Source organism: Haliaeetus leucocephalus, unplaced genomic scaffold (genome assembly GCF_000737465.1).
Source record: "Haliaeetus leucocephalus isolate CR32 unplaced genomic scaffold, Haliaeetus_leucocephalus-4.0 Scaffold752, whole genome shotgun sequence".
Lineage (NCBI taxonomy): Eukaryota > Metazoa > Chordata > Aves > Accipitriformes > Accipitridae > Haliaeetus > Haliaeetus leucocephalus.
Genome location: NW_010973188.1, coordinates 2,780,718 through 2,788,559, shown reverse-complemented (window position 1 = coordinate 2,788,559; position 7,842 = coordinate 2,780,718).

The following is a 7,842-nucleotide window of genomic DNA, read 5'->3' as shown; positions in this document are numbered from 1 at the left end:
AGGAGCGGCACAAACCAGCTGGAGAAAGACCGCAAACACCTCCAAGCTGCCAACTCAAATGATCATCCTCTCCCACAGCTCTCACTCTGGGTCACCCTCTCTCCCTTACGCACGGCACCAGCCCGGGGTCTCTGGGTTAAAACAAATGTTCTCCCCCAGCTCACCCCCCTTGCTTTTCCCATTCCACCCCAGCCCACAACAAACATCAGCAGCTCGCTGGCCCTGCAGCCATGTAACCCAACCCCAGCCATTGTTCCCCCTTCCCCAAGGTCTATATTTGACTCTGCAGCAGCACCGTGGCTGTGCGTGTGTGTGCGCGCGCGTGTGTGTGCGCGCTCACTGCACACGCACGCTCCGATATTTGTTCAGAGCCTCATTCCCCAGATGCCCGAGATTGCTTAGAAATAGCTTCCATGGGCAGTAGGTGTTTGTGCCTGCAGCAGGGAAGTGGAGGGAGCAGGCGAAAGAGAAGCAGGGAGAGGGTGAAGGTCAAAGGTGGAAAACCTCCTGGCTCTTCCCTTCCAATTTGCACCATCTCAATGATCTGCTGCTCTGCGGAGCATGGCTGGGTTGACAGATGACAATGCATACACTCAACAGAGGGACTGGCAGCAGGTCTGGGGAATGATGGAGAAAAGGCCAAGCTGTGGTCTTGGTGACTCCATCCTGTGTGGCCCTGCCCTAAGTTTTGCTCTCTGGTGGCAGAAGTGCAGCTCAGCCTCCAAAAGCCCTTCAAACCTTCCTAGGTCTGGTGGCTGAGGCCACCACAAATGGCACTGGGGAGGGAAGTACCTAATTCCCTTAGCCTGGTGGCTCTGCAAGGGGTGCTTCAGCATATGGGAGTTGCCCCGGGATTCACCCTCCTCTGTTTCAGTACTGCATTAAGGGTAGCCACCCTGGGCTGCCCCGGGATGTATTTTGTGTTTTCCCAAAGCCTCCAGGAATGCTGTCCAAGCCCAGTGTCATATTCTCCATGACCCCAGAGTCCCTGGGAACACTGCCTAGACTCGGCCTGAGCTTCTTTTATTTGCGTCCTTTGCGGCCTGCCAGGACACAAGGCAAAATCAGAAATAAATGCTGTCAAAATGAACAACAGGAAGGATCGCCTTTATCCTAAACATTGATGATCTGGGGAACTCATTGCCACTGGGTAACGAGAAAAGGCATTCATTTAAAAAATAACTAGACATTTATACAGATAGTGAGAGTAAATAGGAATGAACTCCAAAGAGCTGTAAACCCTCTTGCTCCAGGGCACTGAAGATGAGCTCTAGGTCATGGAGTAAGGAGCAGCTTTCCACAAGGGCAGGTTCTTCAGCAATTTTGCACAGAGTAATGCTTGTACCTTCCCAAGCCATGCGGACCCAGCCCTGGAAGAGGAAGGATGCTGGGCATGAGGAGGCACCATCCATACATACCCACTGGACAGAGGGGTGGCTGAGCATACATTTCCCATCACCAAGGCCAAGGGGGGCTGGACTGTATGGATGTTCCAGTGGTGCCTGTGAGAAGTCCTGTCATTCCCAGCTGTTCAGAGCCAAGTGTCAGCCTCCATCCAGCTCACCTCTCCTCCACTCCAAGCCAGCTGCGGCGAGTCCCTCATCATCAGGGCTGCTGCTTCTTGAGGGGTGTCTGTATCTTGCACTGGCCGCCAGACAGCTGCTCTGTTGGGACTAGCTAAAATCTGACCGTGTGCTGGGCTACTCCACTAAAACAGACCCTCTGAGCATAGGAGAGTGCATGTGTCATTGTAATAGACTTGAGTTCATTACCTGGCAGCCTCCAAACCTGCTGTGAGGAGCTGGAAAAGTAAGCTTAAGACATATGTTATGCTGAGATACAGATTCCCAGCGTCCACCCTCAGTACTTCTATCCAAGACAGGACAGAGCCACCAGGAAAAAAAAAAAAAAAAGAAATACTAGAGGTAAAAGGCGTTAGACTTGAAGAGAGAGGGAAAGAGACAGAGGTATATATGGAGGGTGGCTAGAGAGATGTTTTACCTTGCACCCCCATAGCTCAAAAGACTGACTCATGCCCCTTCAAAAAAACCCCATGAGTTCATTGAGAAAGTGTAGGATCTTGTTTTGTCCTGTCATTTTTGGCTTCCCTCCGCATGCGTGTGTGACAGCTAATGTCAGGGCTCTCCCAAAGGCACAGACATCAGGGGGTGTGCCCATTCCCCCACCTGCCTTCTGCTGCCAGGAAGAGGTCTGAAGGACCAGAGCAGGAAGGAAATGTCTTTCAGGCTTTCCCTTTGCTGGCACACACCTGCAGGTGCCTCGAAGCCCACCTTCAGCCGTGCCCTCTCCCTTTCCCTTTCCAGCTGGCAGCTCTAGCAGTGAAACATCTTAATCTCACTGGGAGCACACAAGCATTTAATGGGAGCCTCCTGAAGCAAATGTTTTGAGCTTCCTCAGTGCTTGCCTCTGAGCTTGCTCCTGGATATTTACAGAGGTTGGTATATCTTGGCTTTTGCAGTGAAACCTGGCAGGAGTGCCTGTTGCAGTGAATTTCAAGGTCATTTTACAAAACTACAGCTGGTGCTTAGAAAGGCTTGAACCCTGGGTGCTGAGGAGTCCATAATTAGCAGCCCCAGGGGATGTGGACTGGTGTTGGGGGGGAGGCTAATTGCAGACTGACTGGCTCCTTGGCCTTCAGCACCTCCTGTGAAGCAGGGAAGCAGTGTGCTCAGCCAAGCACCAAGTGTGTCCTAGGGAAAGGTAATTCCTCCCCGGCCTGCCTGGACCCGTCCCTATAAACAACAAGAGCTGCATGGGGAGAGCAGTACTGCAGATTTCACAAAAAAAGGTCTCTGTGAGCTGGGGATGTGCGCTAGGCATGCAGAAGGGCTTCTCAGAAGACGACACACAGCCACATGCCTCTACCTGAAAGAGCCCGTGTGTCCCTGCTCTGCCCTCAGAGGGCTTGGGGGATCAGCTCCTTCCCCCCAGTCTGTGCACCCTGGTGAAGCGCTGTCCCCAATACCCCGGCATGCAGTGTCCTCCCCTCGCATGTGGGCGAGCGCTCTGCCCCACACCTGGACAAAGCCCCTTCTACCTGCGCACGCCGGGGAGAACCAGCATCACGCCTAACCCCTCCACCACCTCCTGTGCACTCTGGTGAGACATCCTCCCCCTTCCTCTCCACATACTTTTAACTCAGTTCATTTCAAACACTTTATTAGCATGACAAGCTAAACAAGTTTTGACAAAGGGGAAGAGAGGCAGATCCCCTCGAGTCTCGGTCTGAGACTGACACCATGACTCCAGCCTTTGCTTCCCATGGGGTTTTGCCTTGCATTGGAGCAGCCATCCTGGCCATCGGGCACATGCGCCATTTCTCTCCACTCCTTCAACAGGCTAAATTGCTGGCATGGGAGGGCAACTGCCCTTCAATCTCTGTTGCACGGCAGCATCCATGCTGGATTTAGCACCCGTTGGGGTGAAGGCTTTTCAGGTAGTGTTGGCGGGGCTTGGGTGAGGCTGCCAGGAGGAGAAACTGTGCGGTGCTGGGGAAGCTGCTCCTGCAGGGAGCTCACCCCAGGGAACAGTGGTAACTGTGGTATGGGTCCCAGCTGGGAACTGGCTTTTTCCAGCAGAATACCCTGTGTAAGGTCACAGCCTGATACCTGCTCTGTTGCAGAGTCCTAGAGCCACACAGAGTAAGAGTTGGAGGCACCTGTGCAGGGCTCAGTGCAAGAGCCAGGATCAGTTCACTGGCTGAGCATAGTGTGGAGCCAGCAGTGAGCAGAGATGAGGGGGATGCCACGACCAAATACTTGAGGCCAGAAGACCCTGATTTCTGCTGCCTGCCCCCGGGAATGATGCAGCCAGCACAAACCAAGCGCAGAGAGTACAAATCCACCACTGCCAGGCTCTGCGCTTCCTGCCCCATGATGAAAGACTGCGCTAGGGAAAGGGCAAGAGGCGAGTGCCAGCTGTTGCTGCACTATTTTATGGCTAGTTAGAAATGGCCAGTAGGGGTCACTGATATCTATTTATTTTATTCTATTCTATTTTTATACATATGCATTTATAAATATACAAAACATGCATAGGCAGCAATTGTAATGGAGAAGTGTTGATGTGCAATGTGTTCATCAAGTATACAGGTTGGAGGAAACTGTATGAAATACCAGCGGGAGCTGTGCATCCCTCTCTGCTCAAACTCCGTGATGGCATGAAACCACCGAGCCATGCCAAGCACCAGGGTACTGCGGCAGTGGGTTTCTGTCATTCTCCAGTTCTGCCTTCACCTTCCATCCTGTATTGGCAGAGATGGTTTGAGAGAGATGCAAGAGATTCAGAGATTCAAGCCTCAGGGGCAGGATATTGTGTCTGCTTGTCTTTCTGTGCAGTGCCCAGCACAATTACATCCCAGCCATGATGGGTGCCTTCAGGCAGTCCCATAAGACAAACAGCACTTTGTGTTGGGATGGGTCAGCATAGTTCTGTTCTTCAGCCGCTGTTGCTGGGGATCCTGATAGCAAAGTGTTTGCCTGTGAAAAAAACTCCAGGAGTTTTCTGAGGCTTGCTTCTTCATGTTAAAATTGAACCCCAACCCTCACTCTTATGTAGCTGTACAGCCTGAATTATACACATGGGTGTTGTTAGCAACTGTTTTACTGGTGGGTTGTATTTTTCTGGTAGGTGCATGCTCTAGGCATACTGGCAGGATGTGTTTGGCTGTCCAATTCTGCATCCACAGACTTGTTTGGTTGTCCCAGGCTGGCTGTGCTTTGCTGATCTTACTGTTCCCAAAATGCAGTTGGTTTTGGGTGCTGAGCTCCTCTTGTACTGGTATACCCCAGAGTGCAAGCTCTGCTCAAAATATGTCTCAGGCTTTTTGGTTTTGGTGGGCTCAGCCCATCCATGAAACCTCTTCTGCCTCTCAGGTTTTCCCAGCTGAGGTCTACCAGGGAATCCTCTGTGCAGCTGGAGTCAGAGATGTAGCGGAGGAGACAAGTGTTGCCCAAGAGTCCCTTCAGGACTGCAGCATCCAAGTCAGAGGAAATGGGACTTCATGCAACTCTCAGGCAAGTGACAGCCTCTGAGCCGGCCACCAAAGGGTGGTCTGCTACCTGCCATCTTCCCTGCTTGACCTGGGTTGGTGGGGAACTTGAGAGGACCAAGCCTGCACTGCCTTCTTCTGGTGGGGAGACATTATTTCTGCCATCTACTTCTTCACTAGCCAAGACTGTAGGCACTTTAGAGGGATTTGTCCCTCCACAGGGTGGCACCTGCCCCTCCAGGGGTTCCTTTTATACAGTTACAGGGTCTATATAAAGTGCTGCCAGCTGGAAAGTATTTTGAAGAGATTCCTCCCTGCTCGTCACTAAGGGTCATAAATTCAGCTGGTATTTGAGAGAATCTCAAATGTACTTCCAGGACTGTTTGCTGAGGGCTTTACATCCGCCAGAGGCCCCTTAAAATAAAAGGATTATTGGGAGTCAAGTGTTAAATTACCTGGTGCTTGTTAATTGAACTTCAGAGGCTTTAGCGAGCAACTGGCTCTAGCAGGGAGCAGCACTTTGGTATTAATGGTGTTATATAAATGAATATAATGTAACCTAACGTCTTGCTTCCGCATCATGTCACATCTCTGGGCTCAGGGCAGTGGTGAGTCCAGCTCACAAGCATACCGGATTCGGGAAAAGGCAGGGTGGATGTGTGTGGAGAGGGAGAGGGGTTGGGAATTAAGGCCTTCGGGATCCGAGGAAAGCGTTTTTCAGTGCTCAGAGCAGGTCACTGGTTCAGGCATCCTGAGTTCAGTTCCAGTCTCCCTTTGGCTGTCTGACCTTAGCATCTGATTTTGAGAAGAGTTGAGTTTAATGGAAGCAGTAAATGCTGAGACCATCTGAAAATCAAACTCTCTCCTTCCTGCAGGGCTTATTTCACCTAGACTTGCAAAAACCTTGAAGATCCTACTCTGACAGGTTACCAAAAGAAAGCAAAGGACTCTAATCATTGCTGCCATCAGTGTGCACCCACGGAAACTTGAACAGACCACAACTGTGAAGGCTCCAAGGCAGCAAGGCCCAGTGGAAATGAGAAACCTCATCAGCTATGAAAATTTCATCAGCTGGCGCTGTGGAAGCAAGAATCTGGAAGTGCAGAGCAGATGGGCAGCCTGGATTCTTGGAGCCATTGTCCTTCTGCTTGTTATCTGACTCCGGCACAGGGAGGATTTGGAGAATTTATGGGGGCACAAGTACCGAAGGCTTTCTTGAAATATCCCTGGCTGACGCGTGGCATGGTGCAGACGGCACTTGCTGGGTGTGCAGCAGACGTTTTTGCACAATATTCCCAAGGTCACGGAAGTGGGGTCCTGCTGAGCACCTGTCTTTTATTGTGTAAGAGAGGGGACCATTTGGGCAGAGTTTGCAGCGCTGTGAGCCTGGTACTACGTGAATGCAAATCTGAAGGCTTTGTAAATGTAGCACACTGAGGAACATCATCCAAATACTACCAGGACTTTTCTAGACCACGCAAATTTCCTCTGGACTAGGCTCCATTATTTACCATGTGAGTAATCAGTTCAGGAGATGTTTGTGAAAGAAACAATAATGGGGAAGGGGAGCAGAGGGTAAGTCTAGGCACCAGGCATGAGAGGCAATGGACAAAGCACCTGTATGAGCTCAGTGTGGAATAAATGGGGCAATTTGGTTCAAAATTAAAATGTATTGACTTCTTGAAGTCCCAAGGCTAGAACAATAGAGTGAAAGGGTTTGCAAATAAAGACCAAAGCACATTACCAAATTGTGTCCAGGTTTGACTAGCTCTTGCCCACCTTTGACTGGTACCTGATGTCCTCAGCCCCTCTCCTTTAAGGAGCAGGCAGTTGTCCTTGGAGGTTTTACGTGGACTTTTCCATTTACCACTCTCCCCTTTCCCCCCTCCCTCCTTCTCCACCTGGCCCCACAGATGGGGTAATACATCCCTAGTGACAGGCTGTGATATGCCCCAGACTGTCAGAATGTTTCTCAGAAACTAAGGCACTTAACAATGGGAAGGAGCTGATCCTGGACACTGGCTCCCAGAGAGTTGTCCTGGCTGGCAAAGATGTGAAGAGGGCAGATCGCCTGCAGTTACTGTAAGCCCATTTTGGGGTCCTGAGTGCACTAATTGCTGTGACCAGCCTATACCATGTTTTTTCAGACATCTTCATCAACTCAGGGGTTGAGCTGCCTCTTTTCAAGGTCTGCTCTCAACTGTGTAACCTTGGAGGTAGTCTGTGAGGTGACCAAGGGCTGCAGCCTGGCTTCTCTGTTGAGCCTCCAGAAGCAAACGCAGGGGCAGGAGCAGGGGCAGGTTCTTCATCCTTCCCCAGCCAGGCGAGAGGCCTCTGCCAGAGCCATGCAGCGAAAGAAAGGCAGCTCAACAGCCTGTCGGCCCATCCCGCATCCTTCAATACATTTGAAGACATCTCAACCCTGCCCATTTCCCACCCGAGGGCACACAGGTCCCGGTGTGTTGGTCCATCCCTGTGCCGTGCCCTCGGTGGTACTTTTTGAGCCGGCTTGTCTAATCAGGGAGATTTATTGAATATGAACGTCCACAGACAGCCTCGCGGCGTGACCGCGTCCCCAGGTGTCCCCGCTGGCAGAGCCCTGCGAAGGCCTCACGGGAACCTCCTCTTACAGGGGAGCGCGGCGGGAGCCCTCTCTATGGGCACGTCGGGGAAGGAGCCCAAACAGCCCAGCAAAGCTTTCCCAAACAAACGCGGGCCTGCCCGAAGCTGCCACCCGCCCCTTGCTACCTTGCTACCACGGCCCCGGACCCCACCGAAGCGGAAAGGGTAAGCGGTCCCGGCCCGCGCGGCGGCAGGCCGGACACGCTGCG